Raw genomic sequence first — 24,105 nt, 5'->3', positions numbered from 1 at the left:
GGAAAGATAGTGGGATCAGTGGACTGTAGATTTCTCTGTGCAGAAGGATTGTTGACCTCCTTGAAAGGGGTATGAGTCGGAAAGGGGGGAAGTGGTGGCCACAGAGTGGAGCATTTCAACTTTGGGTTTAGTGGGGCAGAGGTTGTAAATGATGATAATGATATACTCTAGTATAAAAGCGTGAGTGAGTGGCTCTGAGCTGGCGTGGAGGGCTGGGTTGCTGCGTTTCCTTGGCTAACTGTTGAGGCTGAGCATCTTTTTTTGCTGTGCTAGCTTGCTTCTATGAACTGCCTGCACACGTTCTTTGACCATTTGACTTGTTTGTTTCTTATTGACATATATTTTTAATATATTCTTGACATACATTTTTAATATATTCTTGATACTTATCTTTTGATGTTTATTTTTACAGATATCTTCTATTATGGGATTTTCTCTTACTTTTGTAATGGTATCTTTTAGTGCATGGTTTTATGTTTTAATGTAATTGAATTTATCAACTTTCTGTCTTACAGTATGTGTTGTTTTGTGCCTTGTTTGGGTAGTCCATCTTTCCCTCAAGATCCCAAAGATATGTTCTCTTGTATTTTCTCTTAAAAATTCAAATTTTGCTTTGTTTTCTGAAGCGTGTTAAATTTTATCAGTTGCTACATTCTTTCACAAACTTTAAAAAAAAACGTTATTGAGGTATTATTGAAATATACAAAGCTGTTCATATTTAACATATACAACTTGATGAGTTTGGGGATTAAGTTTGTACCTGTGAAATAGTTGCGGCCATAGAATGTCCATCAGCCCCCCAAATTTCCTCCCATCTGCTTTATCTTATTATTAATTTTGGTGGCAAGAACACGTAAGATCTACCCTCTTAGCAAATTTTAGGTATACAATACAGTCTTGTTAGCTACAGGTACTCTGCTGTGTAGTAGATCTCTACTGCTTACCTATCTTATATAACTGAAACTTTTACGACCATTTTTAGATTAATGGAATGAGGTGGCATAGTTACTCCAGCTTGCATTTCAGTCATCTAAAGAGTATATAACTTTTGATTCTCTCTTCTACTTTTCTTTTAGTGTATAATTCCTTTCCTAACCAAAATTAGAAATAACTTATCAAGACTGAAAATTTAACTCATGACACTTCTGCACTTCTGAATGAGTAGGTACAAATATTAGCAAGGGTGAGCTCTAGGGTGAGGCGCCAGACAACTTTTCTAGCTTCATCTCTCTTGTGTGTGGGAACCCGCTGCTGCCCCAGATGCCTTGACTCCTCCTCCCCTATCAACTACTGTGCCCACGAGCCGCGAGCCTAGAGCCCGCGCTCCTCAACAAGAGAAGCCACTGCAATGAGAAGCCCGCACGTCGCAACGAACAGCAGCCCCCACTCGCCACAACTAGAGAAAGCCCACACGCAGCAACAAAGACCCAGTGCAGCCAAAAATAATACATAAAATTATTCTTTTTGAACAAAACTCTGTATTATAGAAACCACATGAAAATAATACAGAGAAGGGTTCAAACAGCCACCATCCAATCAGTGTGGCGAAACAGGTGTTTTTTTTCCGAATCCTTTCTGTCCCTTTCTTACACTCATACATAGTTAACACTGTTCACTGCTTCTAATTATCTACTCTGTGCTTAGGCACAGTGCTTGGTCTTGACTGAAGATTGAGAAAAAAAGAAAAGAAAAAGAAAAAAGCCACAGTCCTTGCTCTCAAGTATCAGTAGCTCACTTCCCAGAAGGACGACTGTAAGTCTGTAAGCAGGTGACTGCACTATTGTGCTGAGTGCAGTGAGAGATTCAAGGTGAAGTCTGGAAGGAAGAAAAGTTGAACTGCCTCAATGAGTCACCCAGGGCTTCATGAGAAATAGACCCAGGAGCCAAGTCCTGATGGTTGAGCAGGACTTTGCCTGGTAAGTGGGACTAGAGAACTGCTGAAGGGTTGTCAACTGCAATCTTGAACAAAGTAAGGCAGAGCACAGTTCTAAGTACTTCCCATATAGCACTTCCTTTAGACCTCACAGCAGCCTTATGAGGTACTACTCGTGTCATCCCTGTTTCACAGATGAGGGATCTAAGACGGAGACGTAAAGTAACTTCCAAATCACACAGCTAGTGAGTAATGGAATGACTGGAACCCAGGGCAGTGTCTGGCTTCAGGTTCTATGCTGTTAACCACTGTACTCAGAAAACCATTCTGTAGAGGAGAATCAGAATTCCAGGCAGCCATCAGGAAACTACTGGAAGAGTCCAGGCCACAAATCATTAGGGCCTAAATTGAGAGCTAAGAAGGAAGATAATGGGACAGGTAGGAGATGGGAGAACTGATAGGACTCCGTGTCCAATTCTAAGTGGGGAGGTCAGAGTGAGAAGTTAGGGGTGATGCCCAGGTTTCTTGCTTGAGTGACCAGGTAGCTAATGATGCTATTAGCCAAGAGGGGAAATACAGGGTTGCGAGAGGAGATGTGTCAGGATAGTAGTATTTTTTTTAAACACTGTATTCTAGTATACATTTTTCTCTATTCATTGTCTTAATAGTTAACATTTTTGTCAATAGACACTGTCACTTCTCACACAGTACATCAATTTTTCCCTCTCTACTCTTCTCCAGCCTTTCCCATTTTTCATTCCTCCACATCCTATTTTTCTCTCTTTTTTTTTTTAACCTTATCTTTTTTTGTGAAATTAACACTGTCAATGGCACTCAGAATTAAGTTATTCATCCTCATGCTCAAATTCATAATCCCACCCCTAGAGAAACACTAAACAAGCAGATGGGAGTAATAACAAGAATGTTATCCTTTTCTCTGCACCCCATAAAGGAACCAACAGGAGAACCCCTTGGACAACCTGAGCCCCCATCCCCTATGTGACCAGGAACTGTAATGGTTTGGTACATTCTCTCTTCCTGATTCTACGTGCAGTGACGTAAAGTTGGTTGCTTGAAACGGGTTACAGTGGGAACTTTTACACCACGGAACTTGGCAAAATTCTGCAAATCTGGACTTTGTTTCCACCCCCATCAGTGGGGCTGGAAACAGGTTGTTAAATATTTATCAACACACCACAGATTCAGGTTGTCACCAAGATGAAGAGCCACATATTAATCTCACGCCAGACAGCACAAATCAGGGCTTCTCAACTCCGGCACATTTAGGACTTGGTAATTTTGTGTGGTGGCGGTGGCTTGTCCTGAGCATTGTAGAATTTAACAGCATCCCCAGCCTCCAGCCACTAGGTGCTACCCACTGACGACCCTCCCTCCCCCCAGTTATGACAACCAAAGATGTCTCCAGACATTTATCCCAAGGGGCAACATCACCCTGCCTGAGAACCACTAGCAAAAATGGATTTAACTGTATACCTATCCCTCAAGAAGCCTCCAAAATTATGACATTGAAAAGATCAGTGGGACGGGGGGCGGGCGGGGTGCTGGGGTGAGTGGGAGCAGGAATTCCCTGGCAGTCCAGTGATTAGGGGTCCACACTTTCACTGCCAAGGGTATGGGTTCGATCCCTGGTCGGGGAAATAAGATCAGTGGGTTTCAGATTAAGCCAACTTCGTTAGAGCACAGAGAGACTTGCTTGTGGATAGTAAAAGGTAACATTTATTTAACATTTACTTTGCGCCTGGCACAATTCCGAGCACGTTACACACACTAACTCATTTAACCTTCATTACTGTTTCTAGGAAGTAAATACTATTATTCCTATTTTACAGATAAGAAAACTGAGTCACAAAGGAGTTCAATCATTTGCTCAAGCTAATGAGTGACAAAACTGAGATTCATACCCGGTCAGTCTGGTTTCACCATCTGTGCCCTTATGTCTATGCTGCGGATGCCATCAGAAGTCCAGGGACTACATTACTCTGCCCTCCCCATCTATGAGTTCAAGGTTTTTTCCATTCAACCAGGAGTGTTTAGGATATGGAGAATTTGAAGGTCTCCTGCTAACACTTCCTAATTGGAGGACATCACTGACAGAAATCCTTTTCACCAGGATGTTGAGAAAGAATGCTTTCCTCATTTGATTCTGATCCACATGGGAAAAGTGTCTGTCATCGAGGATGAAAATGGCACACAAGTACCTACTGCATTGCAAAAAAAACCCAAAAAACAACAGAGAGCTTTTAGTTTTATAAATAACAAAGGGAAGGAGGATTTTCTGCAACTGCTTTGACATGATAGTCCTGATTTTAAATACATGCCATTGCATGAATAAAAAATTCAGTTCTCCCTGAGGTAGTATTCATGAGCTATCTAAAACAGAGTCCTGGATTACATAGGTAACTCCTAAGAAACTAAACCTCCCTTTTTGCATATTTTATATATGCAAAAACTATATATGACCTAATTTTTTTAAATGAAGCCAATTCCTTAAGGTAATAGTTCTCAAAGTGTGGACCAGCAGCATAGCATCACCTGGGAACTTATGAGAAATGCAAATTCTCAGGCCTCACCCCAGAATCAGCAACTCTGGGGATGAGGCCCAGCAATCAGGAGTTTCACAAACCCATTAGGTGATCGTGATGCGTGCCCAAGTTTGAGAATCACCATCTCAAGGTAGTATTGCTTAAGCAAGCCAGTTACTCTATAAAAATGAAGAGTTTATACATAGCAAGTATAGATAGAACAAATCTGTTATCAAGTTGTTTAAACAACTTTCAAGTTGCTAAAAAAATTAAGTTGTAATAAAGTTATATAGGTAAATACCGTTGTTATAAAAACACGAGGTGATATATAATGTGCACTAGACTGGTCAGTTTCCTTCATTTCCTGGTGAGCTGACTCTAAGAATTACTTGATGCCTCTCTCAAATTTTACTTATTACCTGCCTTAATCCTAACAAGGTTAAATATGGCACACTTAAGTTTTGCATTTTTTCCCAACTCCATTTTTGTACACAACTCCTGTCTTTAGGGACATCCTACCTACTATGCCCTTAAGATATTACAAACGTCAATACTTCAGTAATAGGAAATTTAACTCAACCCAAAACTATAATAATTTTTTAATCTATGCACATGGGAATTCAAAATATACAGTTTTGTACTACAAATGTTAAAACAACAGAACAGCTCAGAAAGACAGTAATTTAACTCCTGTAGCTAGGGTATCAGTAGAGTAAAAGTTTGCCCCCAAACCATTCCCTGCTCCAAGCTGTAAGACACTTCCCATTACGAATGCATGAATACGGCCGATTATATTGCTAGTAAAATTGAGACCTGACTGCTGAAACATTTACAGATTGAAAATTCAAATAGACGAAGGCCACCGACCCCTGATTCCTACACATATACAATGAAAGAGAACTATGCTATTAAAAAAAAAGAGAGAGCTATGCATCAGATCCCGCCCCCAAATACTATCCAGTCCAGCTCGTCGGGGTCATTCTTTCACTCCATGAACATTTATTATGTGCCTACTGTGTGCCACGCATTGCACAGGCAGTGAACAAAACTGACCCCCACATCCCTTCCTTCTTAATAACAGGAATGTCTCCCTGGGAGGTTAGGCACTGGGAGACCAAGCCCTGGTTGTCCCCACCCCAAAAGGGTTAATCACACTGACACCCGCACCCAAACGGCCCCCTAGACTTGCGGACACAGAGCCGCGGCCGCTAGGTTCTTTTATAATTGGGCCAAGACCTCTTGGGCAGGCTGGGGAAGCCCATGGCCTTGACCCTCCAGGGCACCCCAGCAGACAGGGAGCAAGGGACGCACACCCACCCCCCGCGCCACGTGCACACCCCGGCGCACGCCCCCACCGCCCTCCGCCCGTCCTGCACAGGCGCTGCCGCCGTCCGGCTCGCGCGTGCCCTGCACGGCGCTCGCGGCTTCTGACTCGGGGCCCGGACCCCCCACCAGCCCCGCTCCCACGAAGCCGCGACCCCGACCCCGCCCACAACCCCACCGGCCGTCCCCTCTTACCGGCGCACTGGGCCCGGCGCCCCGGCCTCCTGCCTCCTGCCTCTCGGCGGCCGCCTCGCGGACCTCCTCCTCCTCCTCCTCCTCCTCCTCCTCCTCGGCTGCCCCGGGAGCCCCTGCCGCGGCCCCGGCGGCCGCCTCTATCCCCGCCGCCGCCGCCTCTCGCCACCGCCGCCGGGGCGCCGGCCCGCTCGCGGTCGCCATCCCCGCTAGGCCAGCCGCGGCCGGGTCGGCGTCCTCGGCCGCCCCGAGCTCCGAGCTCCGCCTGCATCTGGCCACCGACGGCGGTGCTGAACGCGCGCGAGCCGGGCCGCCGCGGAGACGCCCTTGCCCCACCGGAAACGGGCCGCACGGAGGAGCCGCGACCGACGGGCCCCCGGTGACAGCGAGCGCGAGCGCGGCGTGCGGGGCCGGGTATGGAAGCTGGCCGCGGCGGGGGCGGGGCGGGGTGGGGCGGGGTGGGGCGGGGCGGGCCGGGGGGGCGTGGGCGGGGAAGGGGGCGGGGCGGCCGGCCCCGGGCCTGGCAGGTGGGGCCGGAACCTGGTCTCCCGCAGGGCCGGGGGTTCCGAGGAAAGGGCTGACCAGTAGAAGCTGCAAGTGGGAGGGGTGTTTCTGGGGGAAGGGCCCTAGGAAGTAAAAGGATGGGTTATGAAATAAAGTTTATATAATATGAACTCGTTTTTTAATTAAAAGTAGAAAGACATACTGATACGGTGTATTTGCCTAAGAAAAGGTCTTAAAAAGTACATACCAAAACATTAGTGTTACCGAGTCCAAGCTCCTGCTGCGCGCTGCAGGACAGGCCAGTGAATCCCAGAGATGACTGGTTGGGGCAAGGAGTAACGACTTACCTGGAGAGACAGCAAACCGAGAAGATGGTGGACTCCTGACCCCAAGGAACCAGCTGCCTGCGTTGGCATTCAGGCTTCTTTTATACTAAAACGGGAGAGAGCAAAGTCAAACATGTCCGGGTTCTGGTCAGCCTCCTCTTCCTCCTTGCAGTCATTCACAGGTGGGCCTGGTCAGGAGGTTTCTTGTCAGCTAAAAGAAAAGGTATTCTAGCTTAATGCTCACTACCTGGGAGGCAGGGTTCCCAGAGATGGGCCATTATGTATAATTGAAGCTTACAGGCAACAGCCCTTTAGTGACTAACTTGTAATAGAATACAAAGGTTCTTCCCTATTACATTAGTGGTTAACTGTGGGGTGAGACTTCCAGTGAGTTAATTCTTCCATTTTTGTTTTCCTGTTTAGTCTCCTGATCTTCAAGAATGAATAGGTGTAATTTTTAAAGTTCCTTCATACCTCTGGGTTCAGGAGGAGGTATGAAGGAAGGGTGGGGTGCGGTCCTCAGGTGAGAGGTGTGGCCTGCCACAAGCCACCGGGAGTCCAGAGAACAGTGCAGCCTGTCATGGACAGAAGGGGCTCCCAGGATGTCAAAAGAATGTTTACAGAAATGACTGCTTTAGCTCACACTTATTGAGCACATGAGCATTTAATTCTCCTGTCAGCCCTGTGAGGTAGGTACTACTGTCATCCTTATTTTACAGATAAGGAAATAGCCCTAGAGAAGTTAAACCACTTGTCTGATGTGACACAGCTACGGTAGCGGTGGAAATGACATTCTAACTCAGGCAAGCTCTGTCTATCCATGTTTGTGTGTCGGTGTCACTTACTTAGTAGACAGTTTTGGGGACTCACCCATATTTTACGATTTAATCTTTTGTTCCTTTTTATTGCTAAGCAGTAGTTCATTTTATGGATCCAGTCTACTTTAACCAAGGGGGAAAAGGGCAGTTTTATATGGCTACATGGGAGCCATCTTTAACTTTGTATGACAAGGACTTCCCTGGTGGCGCAGTGGTTAAGAATCCGCCTGCCAGTGCAGGAGACACGGGTTCGAGCCCTGGTCCGGGAAGATCCCACAGGCCGCGGAGCAACTAAGCCCATGTGCCATAACTACTGAGCCTGCGCTCTAGAGTCCACGAGCCACAACTACTGAGCCCGCGAGCCGAGAGCCCGCGCTCCTCAACAAGAGAAGCCACTGCAATGAGAAGCCCGCACGTCGCAACGAACAGCAGCCCCCACTCGCCACAACTAGAGAAAGCCCACACGCAGCAACAAAGACCCAGTGCAGCCAAAAATAATACATAAAATTATTCTTTTTGAACAAAACTCTGTATTATAGAAACCACATGAAAATAATACAGAGAAGGGTTCAAACATCCACCATCCAATCAGTGTGGCGAAACAGGTGTTTTTTTTCCGAATCCTTTCTGTCCCTTTCTTACACTCATACATAGTTAACACTGTTCACTGCTTCTAATTATCTACTCTGTGCTTAGGCACAGTGCTTGGTCTTGACTGAAGATTGAGAAAAAAAGAAAAGAAAAAGAAAAAAGCCACAGTCCTTGCTCTCAAGTATCAGTAGCTCACTTCCCAGAAGGACGACTGTAAGTCTGTAAGCAGGTGACTGCACTATTGTGCTGAGTGCAGTGAGAGATTCAAGGTGAAGTCTGGAAGGAAGAAAAGTTGAACTGCCTCAATGAGTCACCCAGGGCTTCATGAGAAATAGACCCAGGAGCCAAGTCCTGATGGTTGAGCAGGACTTTGCCTGGTAAGTGGGACTAGAGAACTGCTGAAGGGTTGTCAACTGCAATCTTGAACAAAGTAACGCAGAGCACAGTTCTAAGTACTTCCCATATAGCACTTCCTTTAGACCTCACAGCAGCCTTATGAGGTACTACTCGTGTCATCCCTGTTTCACAGATGAGGGATCTAAGACGGAGACGTAAAGTAACTTCCAAATCACACAGCTAGTGAGTAATGGAATGACTGGAACCCAGGGCAGTGTCTGGCTTCAGGTTCTATGCTGTTAACCACTGTACTCAGAAAACCATTCTGTAGAGGAGAATCAGAATTCCAGGCAGCCATCAGGAAACTACTGGAAGAGTCCAGGCCACAAATCATTAGGGCCTAAATTGAGAGCTAAGAAGGAAGATAATGGGACAGGTAGGAGATGGGAGAACTGATAGGACTCCGTGTCCAATTCTAAGTGGGGAGGTCAGAGTGAGAAGTTAGGGGTGATGCCCAGGTTTCTTGCTTGAGTGACCAGGTAGCTAATGATGCTATTAGCCAAGAGGGGAAATACAGGGTTGGGAGAGGAGATGTGTCAGGATAGTAGTATTTTTTTTAAACACTGTATTCTAGTATACATTTTTCTCTATTCATTGTCTTAATAGTTAACATTTTTGTCAATAGACACTGTCACTTCTCACACAGTACATCAATTTTTCCCTCTCTACTCTTCTCCAGCCTTTCCCATTGTTCATTCCTCCACATCCTATTTTTCTCTCTTTTTTTTTTAACCTTATCTTTTTTTGTGAAATTAACACTGTCAATGGCACTCAGAATTAAGTTATTCATCCTCATGCTCAAATTCATAATCCCACCCCTAGAGAAACACTAAACAAGCAGATGGGAGTAATAACAAGAATGTTATCCTTTTCTCTGCACCCCATAAAGGAACCAACAGGAGAACCCCTTGGACAACCTGAGCCCCCATCCCCTATGTGACCAGGAACTGTAATGGTTTGGTACATTCTCTCTTCCTGATTCTACGTGCAGTGACGTAAAGTTGGTTGCTTGAAACGGGTTACAGTGGGAACTTTTACACCACGGAACTTGGCAAAATTCTGCAAATCTGGACTTTGTTTCCACCCCTATCAGTGGGGCTGGAAACAGGTTGTTAAATATTTATCAACACACCACAGATTCAGGCTGTCACCAAGATGAAGAGCCACATATTAATCTCACGCCAGACAGCACAAATCAGGGCTTCTCAACTCCGGCACATTTAGGACTTGGTAATTTTGTGTGGTGGCGGTGGCTTGTCCTGAGCATTGTAGAATTTAACAGCATCCCCAGCCTCCAGCCACTAGGTGCTACCCACTGACGACCCTCCCTCCCCCCAGTTATGACAACCAAAGATGTCTCCAGACATTTATCCCAAGGGGCAACATCACCCTGCCTGAGAACCACTAGCAAAAATGGATTTAACTGTATACCTATCCCTCAAGAAGCCTCCAAAATTATGACATTGAAAAGATCAGTGGGACGGGGGGCGGGGGGGTGTGGGAGCAGGAATTCCCTGGCAGTCCAGTGATTAGGGGTCCACACTTTCACTGCCAAGGGTATGGGTTCGATCCCTGGTCGGGGAAATAAGATCAGTGGGTTTCAGATTAAGCCAACTTCGTTAGAGCACAGAGAGACTTGCTTGTGGATAGTAAAAGGTAACATTTATTTAACATTTACTTTGAGCCTGGCACAATTCCGAGCACGTTACACACACTAACTCATTTAACCTTCATTACTGTTTCTAGGAAGTAAATACTATTATTCCTATTTTACAGATAAGAAAACTGAGTCACAAAGGAGTTCAATCATTTGCTCAAGCTAATGAGTGACAAAACTGAGATTCATACCCGGTCAGTCTGGTTTCACCATCTGTGCCCTTATGTCTATGCTGCGGATGCCATCAGAAGTCCAGGGACTACATTACTCTGCCCTCCCCATCTATGAGTTCAAGGTTTTTTCCATTCAACCAGGAGTGTTTAGGATATGGAGAATTTGAAGGTCTCCTGCTAACACTTCCTAATTGGAGGACATCACTGACAGAAATCCTTTTCACCAGGATGTTGAGAAAGAATGCTTTCCTCATTTGATTCTGATCCACATGGGAAAAGTGTCTGTCATCGAGGATGAAAATGGCACACAAGTACCTACTGCATTGCAAAAAAAACCCAAAAAACAACAGAGAGCTTTTAGTTTTATAAATAACAAAGGGAAGGAGGATTTTCTGCAACTGCTTTGACATGATAGTCCTGATTTTAAATACATGCCATTGCATGAATAAAAAATTCAGTTCTCCCTGAGGTAGTATTCATGAGCTATCTAAAACAGAGTCCTGAATTACATAGGTAACTCCTAAGAAACTAAACCTCCCTTTTTGCATATTTTATATATGCAAAAACTATATATGACCTAATTTTTTTAAATGAAGCCAATTCCTTAAGGTAATAGTTCTCAAAGTGTGGACCAGCAGCATAGCATCACCTGGGAACTTATGAGAAATGCAAATTCTCAGGCCTCACCCCAGAATCAGCAACTCTGGGGATGAGGCCCAGCAATCAGGAGTTTCACAAACCCATTAGGTGATCGTGATGCGTGCCCAAGTTTGAGAATCACCATCTCAAGGTAGTATTGCTTAAGCAAGTCAGTTACTCTATATAAAAATGAAGAGTTTATACATAGCAAGTATAGATAGAACAAATCTGTTATCAAGTTGTTTAAACAACTTTCAAGTTGCTAAAAAAATTAAGTTGTAATAAAGTTATATAGGTAAATACCGTTGTTATAAAAACACGAGGTGATATATAATGTGCACTAGACTGGTCAGTTTCCTTCATTTCCTGGTGAGCTGACTCTAAGAATTACTTGATGCCTCTCTCAAATTTTACTTATTACCTGCCTTAATCCTAACAAGGTTAAATATGGCACACTTAAGTTTTGCATTTTTTCCCAACTCCATTTTTGTACACAACTCCTATCTTTAGGGACATCCTACCTACTATGCCCTTAAGATATTACAAACGTCAATACTTCAGTAATAGGAAATTTAACTCAACCCAAAACTATAATAATTTTTTAATCTATGCACATGGGAATTCAAAATATACAGTTTTGTACTACAAATGTTAAAACAACAGAACAGCTCAGAAAGACAGTAATTTAACTCCTGTAGCTAGGGTATCAGTAGAGTAAAAGTTTGCCCCCAAACCATTCCCTGCTCCAAGCTGTAAGACACTTCCCATTACGAATGCATGAATACGGCCGATTATATTGCTAGTAAAATTGAGACCTGACTGCTGAAACATTTACAGATTGAAAATTCAAATAGACGAAGGCCACCGACCCCTGATTCCTACACATATACAATGAAAGAGAACTATGCTATTAAAAAAAAAGAGAGAGCTATGCATCAGATCCCGCCCCCAAATACTATCCAGTCCAGCTCGTCGGGGTCATTCTTTCACTCCATGAACATTTATTATGTGCCTACTGTGTGCCACGCATTGCACAGGCAGTGAACAAAACTGACCCCCACATCCCTTCCTTCTTAATAACAGGAATGTCTCCCTGGGAGGTTAGGCACTGGGAGACCAAGCCCTGGTTGTCCCCACCCCAAAAGGGTTAATCACACTGACACCCGCACCCAAACGGCCCCCTAGACTTGCGGACACAGAGCCGCGGCCGCTAGGTTCTTTTATAATTGGGCCAAGACCTCTTGGGCAGGCTGGGGAAGCCCATGGCCTTGACCCTCCAGGGCACCCCAGCAGACAGGGAGCAAGGGACGCACACCCACCCCCCGCGCCACGTGCACACCCCGGCGCACGCCCCCACCGCCCTCCGCCCGTCCTGCACAGGCGCTGCCGCCGTCCGGCTCGCGCGTGCCCTGCACGGCGCTCGCGGCTTCTGACTCGGGGCCCGGACCCCCCACCAGCCCCGCTCCCACGAAGCCGCGACCCCGACCCCGCCCACAACCCCACCGGCCGTCCCCTCTTACCGGCGCACTGGGCCCGGCGCCCCGGCCTCCTGCCTCCTGCCTCTCGGCGGCCGCCTCGCGGACCTCCTCCTCCTCCTCCTCCTCCTCGGCTGCCCCAGGAGCCCCTGCCGCGGCCCCGGCGGCCGCCTCTATCCCCGCCGCCGCCGCCTCTCGCCACCGCCGCCGGGGCGCCGGCCCGCTCGCGGTCGCCATCCCCGCTAGGCCAGCCGCGGCCGGGTCGGCGTCCTCGGCCGCCCCGAGCTCCGAGCTCCGCCTGCATCTGGCCACCGACGGCGGTGCTGAACGCGCGCGAGCCGGGCCGCCGCGGAGACGCCCTTGCCCCACCGGAAACGGGCCGCACGGAGGAGCCGCGACCGACGGGCCCCCGGTGACAGCGAGCGCGAGCGCGGCGTGCGGGGCCGGGTATGGAAGCTGGCCGCGGCGGGGGCGGGGCGGGGTGGGGCGGGCCGGGGGGGCGTGGGCGGGGAAGGGGGCGGGGCGGCCGGCCCCGGGCCTGGCAGGTGGGGCCGGAACCTGGTCTCCCGCAGGGCCGGGGGTTCCGAGGAAAGGGCTGACCAGTAGAAGCTGCAAGTGGGAGGGGTGTTTCTGGGGGAAGGGCCCTAGGAAGTAAAAGGATGGGTTATGAAATAAAGTTTATATAATATGAACTCGTTTTTTAATTAAAAGTAGAAAGACATACTGATACGGTGTATTTGCCTAAGAAAAGGTCTTAAAAAGTACATACCAAAACATTAGTGTTACCGAGTCCAAGCTCCTGCTGCGCGCTGCAGGACAGGCCAGTGAATCCCAGAGATGACTGGTTGGGGCAAGGAGTAACGACTTACCTGGAGAGACAGCAAACCGAGAAGATGGTGGACTCCTGACCCCAAGGAACCAGCTGCCTGCGTTGGCATTCAGGCTTCTTTTATACTAAAACGGGAGAGAGCAAAGTCAAACATGTCCGGGTTCTGGTCAGCCTCCTCTTCCTCCTTGCAGTCATTCACAGGTGGGCCTGGTCAGGAGGTTTCTTGTCAGCTAAAAGAAAAGGTATTCTAGCTTAATGCTCACTACCTGGGAGGCAGGGTTCCCAGAGATGGGCCATTATGTATAATTGAAGCTTACAGGCAACAGCCCTTTAGTGACTAACTTGTAATAGAATACAAAGGTTCTTCCCTATTACATTAGTGGTTAACTGTGGGGTGAGACTTCCAGTGAGTTAATTCTTCCATTTTTGTTTTCCTGTTTAGTCTCCTGATCTTCAAGAATGAATAGGTGTAATTTTTAAAGTTCCTTCATACCTCTGGGTTCAGGAGGAGGTATGAAGGAAGGGTGGGGTGCGGTCCTCAGGTGAGAGGTGTGGCCTGCCACAAGCCACCGGGAGTCCAGAGAACAGTGCAGCCTGTCATGGACAGAAGGGGCTCCCAGGATGTCAAAAGAATGTTTACAGAAATGACTGCTTTAGCTCACACTTATTGAGCACATGAGCATTTAATTCTCCTGTCAGCCCTGTGAGGTAGGTACTACTGTCATCCTTATTTTACAGATAAGGAAATAGCCCTAGAGAAGTTAAACCACTTGTCTGATGTGACACAGCTACGGTAGCGGTGGAAATGACATTCTAACTCAGGCAAGCTCTGTCTATCCATGTTTGTGTGTCGGTGTCACTTACTTAGTAGACAGTTTTGGGGACTCACCCATATTTTACGATTTAATCTTTTGTTCCTTTTTATTGCTAAGCAGTAGTTCATTTTATGGATCCAGTCTACTTTAACCAAGGGGGAAAAGGGCAGTTTTATATGGCTACATGGGAGCCATCTTTAACTTTGTATGACAAGGACTTCCCTGGTGGCGCAGTGGTTAAGAATCCGCCTGCCAGTGCAGGAGACACGGGTTCGAGCCCTGGTCCGGGAAGATCCCACAGGCCGCGGAGCAACTAAGCCCATGTGCCATAACTACTGAGCCTGCGCTCTAGAGTCCACGAGCCACAACTACTGAGCCCGCGAGCCGAGAGCCCGCGCTCCTCAACAAGAGAAGCCACTGCAATGAGAAGCCCGCACGTCGCAACGAACAGCAGCCCCCACTCGCCACAACTAGAGAAAGCCCACACGCAGCAACAAAGACCCAGTGCAGCCAAAAATAATACATAAAATTATTCTTTTTGAACAAAACTCTGTATTATAGAAACCACATGAAAATAATACAGAGAAGGGTTCAAACATCCACCATCCAATCAGTGTGGCGAAACAGGTGTTTTTTTTCCGAATCCTTTCTGTCCCTTTCTTACACTCATACATAGTTAACACTGTTCACTGCTTCTAATTATCTACTCTGTGCTTAGGCACAGTGCTTGGTCTTGACTGAAGATTGAGAAAAAAAGAAAAGAAAAAGAAAAAAGCCACAGTCCTTGCTCTCAAGTATCAGTAGCTCACTTCCCAGAAGGACGACTGTAAGTCTGTAAGCAGGTGACTGCACTATTGTGCTGAGTGCAGTGAGAGATTCAAGGTGAAGTCTGGAAGGAAGAAAAGTTGAACTGCCTCAATGAGTCACCCAGGGCTTCATGAGAAATAGACCCAGGAGCCAAGTCCTGATGGTTGAGCAGGACTTTGCCTGGTAAGTGGGACTAGAGAACTGCTGAAGGGTTGTCAACTGCAATCTTGAACAAAGTAACGCAGAGCACAGTTCTAAGTACTTCCCATATAGCACTTCCTTTAGACCTCACAGCAGCCTTATGAGGTACTACTCGTGTCATCCCTGTTTCACAGATGAGGGATCTAAGACGGAGACGTAAAGTAACTTCCAAATCACACAGCTAGTGAGTAATGGAATGACTGGAACCCAGGGCAGTGTCTGGCTTCAGGTTCTATGCTGTTAACCACTGTACTCAGAAAACCATTCTGTAGAGGAGAATCAGAATTCCAGGCAGCCATCAGGAAACTACTGGAAGAGTCCAGGCCACAAATCATTAGGGCCTAAATTGAGAGCTAAGAAGGAAGATAATGGGACAGGTAGGAGATGGGAGAACTGATAGGACTCCGTGTCCAATTCTAAGTGGGGAGGTCAGAGTGAGAAGTTAGGGGTGATGCCCAGGTTTCTTGCTTGAGTGACCAGGTAGCTAATGATGCTATTAGCCAAGAGGGGAAATACAGGGTTGGGAGAGGAGATGTGTCAGGATAGTAGTATTTTTTTTAAACACTGTATTCTAGTATACATTTTTCTCTATTCATTGTCTTAATAGTTAACATTTTTGTCAATAGACACTGTCACTTCTCACACAGTACATCAATTTTTCCCTCTCTACTCTTCTCCAGCCTTTCCCATTGTTCATTCCTCCACATCCTATTTTTCTCTCTTTTTTTTTTAACCTTATCTTTTTTTGTGAAATTAACACTGTCAATGGCACTCAGAATTAAGTTATTCATCCTCATGCTCAAATTCATAATCCCACCCCTAGAGAAACACTAAACAAGCAGATGGGAGTAATAACAAGAATGTTATCCTTTTCTCTGCACCCCATAAAGGAACCAACAGGAGAACCCCTTGGACAACCTGAGCCCCCATCCCCTATGTGACCAGGAACTGTAATGGTTTGGTACATTCTCTCTTCCTGATTCTACGTGCAGTGACGTAAAGTTGGTTGCTTGAAACGGGTTACAGTGGGAACTTTTACACCACGGAACTTGGCAAAATTCTGCAAATCTGGACTTTGTTTCCACCCCTATCAGTGGGGCTGGAAACAGGTTGTTAAATATTTATCAACACACCACAGATTCAGGCTGTCACCAAGATGAAGAGCCACATATTAATCTCACGCCAGACAGCACAAATCAGGGCTTCTCAACTCCGGCACATTTAGGACTTGGTAATTTTGTGTGGTGGCGGTGGCTTGTCCTGAGCATTGTAGAATTTAACAGCATCCCCAGCCTCCAGCCACTAGGTGCTACCCACTGACGACCCTCCCTCCCCCCAGTTATGACAACCAAAGATGTCTCCAGACATTTATCCCAAGGGGCAACATCACCCTGCCTGAGAACCACTAGCAAAAATGGATTTAACTGTATACCTATCCCTCAAGAAGCCTCCAAAATTATGACATTGAAAAGATCAGTGGGACGGGGGGCGGGGGGGTGTGGGAGCAGGAATTCCCTGGCAGTCCAGTGATTAGGGGTCCACACTTTCACTGCCAAGGGTATGGGTTCGATCCCTGGTCGGGGAAATAAGATCAGTGGGTTTCAGATTAAGCCAACTTCGTTAGAGCACAGAGAGACTTGCTTGTGGATAGTAAAAGGTAACATTTATTTAACATTTACTTTGAGCCTGGCACAATTCCGAGCACGTTACACACACTAACTCATTTAACCTTCATTACTGTTTCTAGGAAGTAAATACTATTATTCCTATTTTACAGATAAGAAAACTGAGTCACAAAGGAGTTCAATCATTTGCTCAAGCTAATGAGTGACAAAACTGAGATTCATACCCGGTCAGTCTGGTTTCACCATCTGTGCCCTTATGTCTATGCTGCGGATGCCATCAGAAGTCCAGGGACTACATTACTCTGCCCTCCCCATCTATGAGTTCAAGGTTTTTTCCATTCAACCAGGAGTGTTTAGGATATGGAGAATTTGAAGGTCTCCTGCTAACACTTCCTAATTGGAGGACATCACTGACAGAAATCCTTTTCACCAGGATGTTGAGAAAGAATGCTTTCCTCATTTGATTCTGATCCACATGGGAAAAGTGTCTGTCATCGAGGATGAAAATGGCACACAAGTACCTACTGCATTGCAAAAAAAACCCAAAAAACAACAGAGAGCTTTTAGTTTTATAAATAACAAAGGGAAGGAGGATTTTCTGCAACTGCTTTGACATGATAGTCCTGATTTTAAATACATGCCATTGCATGAATAAAAAATTCAGTTCTCCCTGAGGTAGTATTCATGAGCTATCTAAAACAGAGTCCTGAATTACATAGGTAACTCCTAAGAAACTAAACCTCCCTTTTTGCATATTTTATATATGCAAAAACTATATATGACCTAATTTTTTTAAATGAAGCCAATTCCTTAAGGTAATAGTTCTCAAAGTGTGGACCAGCAGCATAGCATCACCTGGGAACTTATGAGAAATGCAAATTCTCAGGCCTCACCCCAGAATCAGCAACTCTGGGGATGAGGCCCAGCAATCAGGAGTTTCACAAACCCATTAGGTGATCGTGATGCGTGCCCAAGTTTGAGAATCACCATCTCAAGGTAGTATTGCTTAAGCAAGTCAGTTACTCTATATAAAAATGAAGAGTTTATACATAGCAAGTATAGATAGAACAAATCTGTTATCAAGTTGTTTAAACAACTTTCAAGTTGCTAAAAAAATTAAGTTGTAATAAAGTTATATAGGTAAATACCGTTGTTATAAAAACACGAGGTGATATATAATGTGCACTAGACTGGTCAGTTTCCTTCATTTCCTGGTGAGCTGACTCTAAGAATTACTTGATGCCTCTCTCAAATTTTACTTATTACCTGCCTTAATCCTAACAAGGTTAAATATGGCACACTTAAGTTTTGCATTTTTTCCCAACTCCATTTTTGTACACAACTCCTATCTTTAGGGACATCCTACCTACTATGCCCTTAAGATATTACAAACGTCAATACTTCAGTAATAGGAAATTTAACTCAACCCAAAACTATAATAATTTTTTAATCTATGCACATGGGAATTCAAAATATACAGTTTTGTACTACAAATGTTAAAACAACAGAACAGCTCAGAAAGACAGTAATTTAACTCCTGTAGCTAGGGTATCAGTAGAGTAAAAGTTTGCCCCCAAACCATTCCCTGCTCCAAGCTGTAAGACACTTCCCATTACGAATGCATGAATACGGCCGATTATATTGCTAGTAAAATTGAGACCTGACTGCTGAAACATTTACAGATTGAAAATTCAAATAGACGAAGGCCACCGACCCCTGATTCCTACACATATACAATGAAAGAGAACTATGCTATTAAAAAAAAAGAGAGAGCTATGCATCAGATCCCGCCCCCAAATACTATCCAGTCCAGCTCGTCGGGGTCATTCTTTCACTCCATGAACATTTATTATGTGCCTACTGTGTGCCACGCATTGCACAGGCAGTGAACAAAACTGACCCCCACATCCCTTCCTTCTTAATAACAGGAATGTCTCCCTGGGAGGTTAGGCACTGGGAGACCAAGCCCTGGTTGTCCCCACCCCAAAAGGGTTAATCACACTGACACCCGCACCCAAACGGCCCCCTAGACTTGCGGACACAGAGCCGCGGCCGCTAGGTTCTTTTATAATTGGGCCAAGACCTCTTGGGCAGGCTGGGGAAGCCCATGGCCTTGACCCTCCAGGGCACCCCAGCAGACAGGGAGCAAGGGACGCACACCCACCCCCCGCGCCACGTGCACACCCCGGCGCACGCCCCCACCGCCCTCCGCCCGTCCTGCACAGGCGCTGCCGCCGTCCGGCTCGCGCGTGCCCTGCACGGCGCTCGCGGCTTCTGACTCGGGGCCCGGACCCCCCACCAGCCCCGCTCCCACGAAGCCGCGACCCCGACCCCGCCCACAACCCCACCGGCCGTCCCCTCTTACCGGCGCACTGGGCCCGGCGCCCCGGCCTCCTGCCTCCTGCCTCTCGGCGGCCGCCTCGCGGACCTCCTCCTCCTCCTCCTCCTCCTCGGCTGCCCCAGGAGCCCCTGCCGCGGCCCCGGCGGCCGCCTCTATCCCCGCCGCCGCCGCCTCTCGCCACCGCCGCCGGGGCGCCGGCCCGCTCGCGGTCGCCATCCCCGCTAGGCCAGCCGCGGCCGGGTCGGCGTCCTCGGCCGCCCCGAGCTCCGAGCTCCGCCTGCATCTGGCCACCGACGGCGGTGCTGAACGCGCGCGAGCCGGGCCGCCGCGGAGACGCCCTTGCCCCACCGGAAACGGGCCGCACGGAGGAGCCGCGACCGACGGGCCCCCGGTGACAGCGAGCGCGAGCGCGGCGTGCGGGGCCGGGTATGGAAGCTGGCCGCGGCGGGGGCGGGGCGGGGTGGGGCGGGCCGGGGGGGCGTGGGCGGGGAAGGGGGCGGGGCGGCCGGCCCCGGGCCTGGCAGGTGGGGCCGGAACCTGGTCTCCCGCAGGGCCGGGGGTTCCGAGGAAAGGGCTGACCAGTAGAAGCTGCAAGTGGGAGGGGTGTTTCTGGGGGAAGGGCCCTAGGAAGTAAAAGGATGGGTTATGAAATAAAGTTTATATAATATGAACTCGTTTTTTAATTAAAAGTAGAAAGACATACTGATACGGTGTATTTGCCTAAGAAAAGGTCTTAAAAAGTACATACCAAAACATTAGTGTTACCGAGTCCAAGCTCCTGCTGCGCGCTGCAGGACAGGCCAGTGAATCCCAGAGATGACTGGTTGGGGCAAGGAGTAACGACTTACCTGGAGAGACAGCAAACCGAGAAGATGGTGGACTCCTGACCCCAAGGAACCAGCTGCCTGCGTTGGCATTCAGGCTTCTTTTATACTAAAACGGGAGAGAGCAAAGTCAAACATGTCCGGGTTCTGGTCAGCCTCCTCTTCCTCCTTGCAGTCATTCACAGGTGGGCCTGGTCAGGAGGTTTCTTGTCAGCTAAAAGAAAAGGTATTCTAGCTTAATGCTCACTACCTGGGAGGCAGGGTTCCCAGAGATGGGCCATTATGTATAATTGAAGCTTACAGGCAACAGCCCTTTAGTGACTAACTTGTAATAGAATACAAAGGTTCTTCCCTATTACATTAGTGGTTAACTGTGGGGTGAGACTTCCAGTGAGTTAATTCTTCCATTTTTTTTTTTCCTGTTTAGTCTCCTGATCTTCAAGAATGAATAGGTGTAATTTTTAAAGTTCCTTCATACCTCTGGGTTCAGGAGGAGGTATGAAGGAAGGGTGGGGTGCGGTCCTCAGGTGAGAGGTGTGGCCTGCCACAAGCCACCGGGAGTCCAGAGAACAGTGCAGCCTGTCATGGACAGAAGGGGCTCCCAGGATGTCAAAAGAATGTTTACAGAAATGACTGCTTTAGCTCACACTTATTGAGCACATGAGCATTTAATTCTCCTGTCAGCCCTGTGAGGTAGGTACTACTGTCATCCTTATTTTACAGATAAGGAAATAGCCCTAGAGAAGTTAAACCACTTGTCTGATGTGACACAGCTACGGTAGCGGTGGAAATGACATTCTAACTCAGGCAAGCTCTGTCTATCCATGTTTGTGTGTCGGTGTCACTTACTTAGTAGACAGTTTTGGGGACTCACCCATATTTTACGATTTAATCTTTTGTTCCTTTTTATTGCTAAGCAGTAGTTCATTTTATGGATCCAGTCTACTTTAACCAAGGGGGAAAAGGGCAGTTTTATATGGCTACATGGGAGCCATCTTTAACTTTGTATGACAAGGACTTCCCTGGTGGCGCAGTGGTTAAGAATCCGCCTGCCAGTGCAGGAGACACGGGTTCGAGCCCTGGTCCGGGAAGATCCCACAGGCCGCGGAGCAACTAAGCCCATGTGCCATAACTACTGAGCCTGCGCTCTAGAGTCCACGAGCCACAACTACTGAGCCCGCGAGCCGAGAGCCCGCGCTCCTCAACAAGAGAAGCCACTGCAATGAGAAGCCCGCACGTCGCAACGAACAGCAGCCCCCACTCGCCACAACTAGAGAAAGCCCACACGCAGCAACAAAGACCCAGTGCAGCCAAAAATAATACATAAAATTATTCTTTTTGAACAAAACTCTGTATTATAGAAACCACATGAAAATAATACAGAGAAGGGTTCAAACATCCACCATCCAATCAGTGTGGCGAAACAGGTGTTTTTTTTCCGAATCCTTTCTGTCCCTTTCTTACACTCATACATAGTTAACACTGTTCACTGCTTCTAATTATCTACTCTGTGCTTAGGCACAGTGCTTGGTCTTGACTGAAGATTGAGAAAAAAAGAAAAGAAAAAGAAAAAAGCCACAGTCCTTGCTCTCAAGTATCAGTAGCTCACTTCCCAGAAGGACGACTGTAAGTCTGTAAGCAGGTGACTGCACTATTGTGCTGAGTGCAGTGAGAGATTCAAGGTGAAGTCTGGAAGGAAGAAAAGTTGAACTGCCTCAATGAGTCACCCAGGGCTTCATGAGAAATAGACCCAGGAGCCAAGTCCTGATGGTTGAGCAGGACTTTGCCTGGTAAGTGGGACTAGAGAACTGCTGAAGGGTTGTCAACTGCAATCTTGAACAAAGTAACGCAGAGCACAGTTCTAAGTACTTCCCATATAGCACTTCCTTTAGACCTCACAGCAGCCTTATGAGGTACTACTCGTGTCATCCCTGTTTCACAGATGAGGGATCTAAGACGGAGACGTAAAGTAACTTCCAAATCACACAGCTAGTGAGTAAGGGAATGACTGGAACCCAGGGCAGTGTCTGGCTTCAGGTTCTATGCTGTTAACCACTGTACTCAGAAAACCATTCTGTAGAGGAGAATCAGAATTCCAGGCAGCCATCAGGAAACTACTGGAAGAGTCCAGGCCACAAATCATTAGGGCCTAAATTGAGAGCTAAGAAGGAAGATAATGGGACAGGTAGGAGATGGGAGAACTGATAGGACTCCGTGTCCAATTCTAAGTGGGGAGGTCAGAGTGAGAAGTTAGGGGTGATGCCCAGGTTTCTTGCTTGAGTGACCAGGTAGCTAATGATGCTATTAGCCAAGAGGGGAAATACAGGGTTGGGAGAGGAGATGTGTCAGGATAGTAGTATTTTTTTTAAACACTGTATTCTAGTATACATTTTTCTCTATTCATTGTCTTAATAGTTAACATTTTTGTCAATAGACACTGTCACTTCTCACACAGTACATCAATTTTTCCCTCTCTACTCTTCTCCAGCCTTTCCCATTGTTCATTCCTCCACATCCTATTTTTCTCTCTTTTTTTTTTAACCTTATCTTTTTTTGTGAAATTAACACTGTCAATGGCACTCAGAATTAAGTTATTCATCCTCATGCTCAAATTCATAATCCCACCCCTAGAGAAACACTAAACAAGCAGATGGGAGTAATAACAAGAATGTTATCCTTTTCTCTGCACCCCATAAAGGAACCAACAGGAGAACCCCTTGGACAACCTGAGCCCCCATCCCCTATGTGACCAGGAACTGTAATGGTTTGGTACATTCTCTCTTCCTGATTCTACGTGCAGTGACGTAAAGTTGGTTGCTTGAAACGGGTTACAGTGGGAACTTTTACACCACGGAACTTGGCAAAATTCTGCAAATCTGGACTTTGTTTCCACCCCCATCAGTGGGGCTGGAAACAGGTTGTTAAATATTTATCAACACACCACAGATTCAGGCTGTCACCAAGATGAAGAGCCACATATTAATCTCACGCCAGACAGCACAAATCAGGGCTTCTCAACTCCGGCACATTTAGGACTTGGTAATTTTGTGTGGTGGCGGTGGCTTGTCCTGAGCATTGTAGAATTTAACAGCATCCCCAGCCTCCAGCCACTAGGTGCTACCCACTGACGACCCTCCCTCCCCCCAGTTATGACAACCAAAGATGTCTCCAGACATTTATCCCAAGGGGCAACATCACCCTGCCTGAGAACCACTAGCAAAAATGGATTTAACTGTATACCTATCCCTCAAGAAGCCTCCAAAATTATGACATTGAAAAGATCAGTGGGACGGGGGGCGGGGGGGTGTGGGAGCAGGAATTCCCTGGCAGTCCAGTGATTAGGGGTCCACACTTTCACTGCCAAGGGTATGGGTTCGATCCCTGGTCGGGGAAATAAGATCAGTGGGTTTCAGATTAAGCCAACTTCGTTAGAGCACAGAGAGACTTGCTTGTGGATAGTAAAAGGTAACATTTATTTAACATTTACTTTGCGCCTGGCACAATTCCGAGCACGTTACACACACTAACTCATTTAACCTTCATTACTGTTTCTAGGAAGTAAATACTATTATTCCTATTTTACAGATAAGAAAACTGAGTCACAAAGGAGTTCAATCATTTGCTCAAGCTAATGAGTGACAAAACTGAGATTCATACCCGGTCAGTCTGGTTTCACCATCTGTGCCCTTATGTCTATGCTGCGGATGCCATCAGAAGTCCAGGGACTACATTACTCTGCCCTCCCCATCTATGAGTTCAAGGTTTTTTCCATTCAACCAGGAGTGTTTAGGATATGGAGAATTTGAAGGTCTCCTGCTAACACTTCCTAATTGGAGGACATCACTGACAGAAATCCTTTTCACCAGGATGTTGAGAAAGAATGCTTTCCTCATTTGATTCTGATCCACATGGGAAAAGTGTCTGTCATCGAGGATGAAAATGGCACACAAGTACCTACTGCATTGCAAAAAAAACCCAAAAAACAACAGAGAGCTTTTAGTTTTATAAATAACAAAGGGAAGGAGGATTTTCTGCAACTGCTTTGACATGATAGTCCTGATTTTAAATACATGCCATTGCATGAATAAAAAATTCAGTTCTCCCTGAGGTAGTATTCATGAGCTATCTAAAACAGAGTCCTGAATTACATAGG

General features: G+C 46.8%; 1 long non-coding RNA gene across 1 annotated transcript; it reads right to left on the bottom strand.

Annotated features, from left to right (window-relative positions):
- Positions 1-6,481: 6,481 nt before the first annotated feature.
- LOC309622281 lies at positions 6,482-19,445 on the bottom strand. The gene is made up of 4 exons (XR_014240672.1): positions 19,153-19,445; positions 13,380-13,464; positions 6,783-6,867; positions 6,482-6,557 (listed from the first exon to the last, which is right to left on the bottom strand). It is a non-coding gene; the product is annotated as an uncharacterized lncRNA (long non-coding RNA).
- Positions 19,446-24,105: the final 4,660 nt, after the last annotated feature.

This window comes from Balaenoptera borealis, assembly GCF_965194805.1.
Source record: "Balaenoptera borealis genome assembly, contig: HAP1_SCAFFOLD_1984, whole genome shotgun sequence".
NCBI classification, from domain to species: domain Eukaryota; kingdom Metazoa; phylum Chordata; class Mammalia; order Artiodactyla; family Balaenopteridae; genus Balaenoptera; species Balaenoptera borealis.
This window is presented reverse-complemented; position numbering and strand designations above follow the sequence as displayed.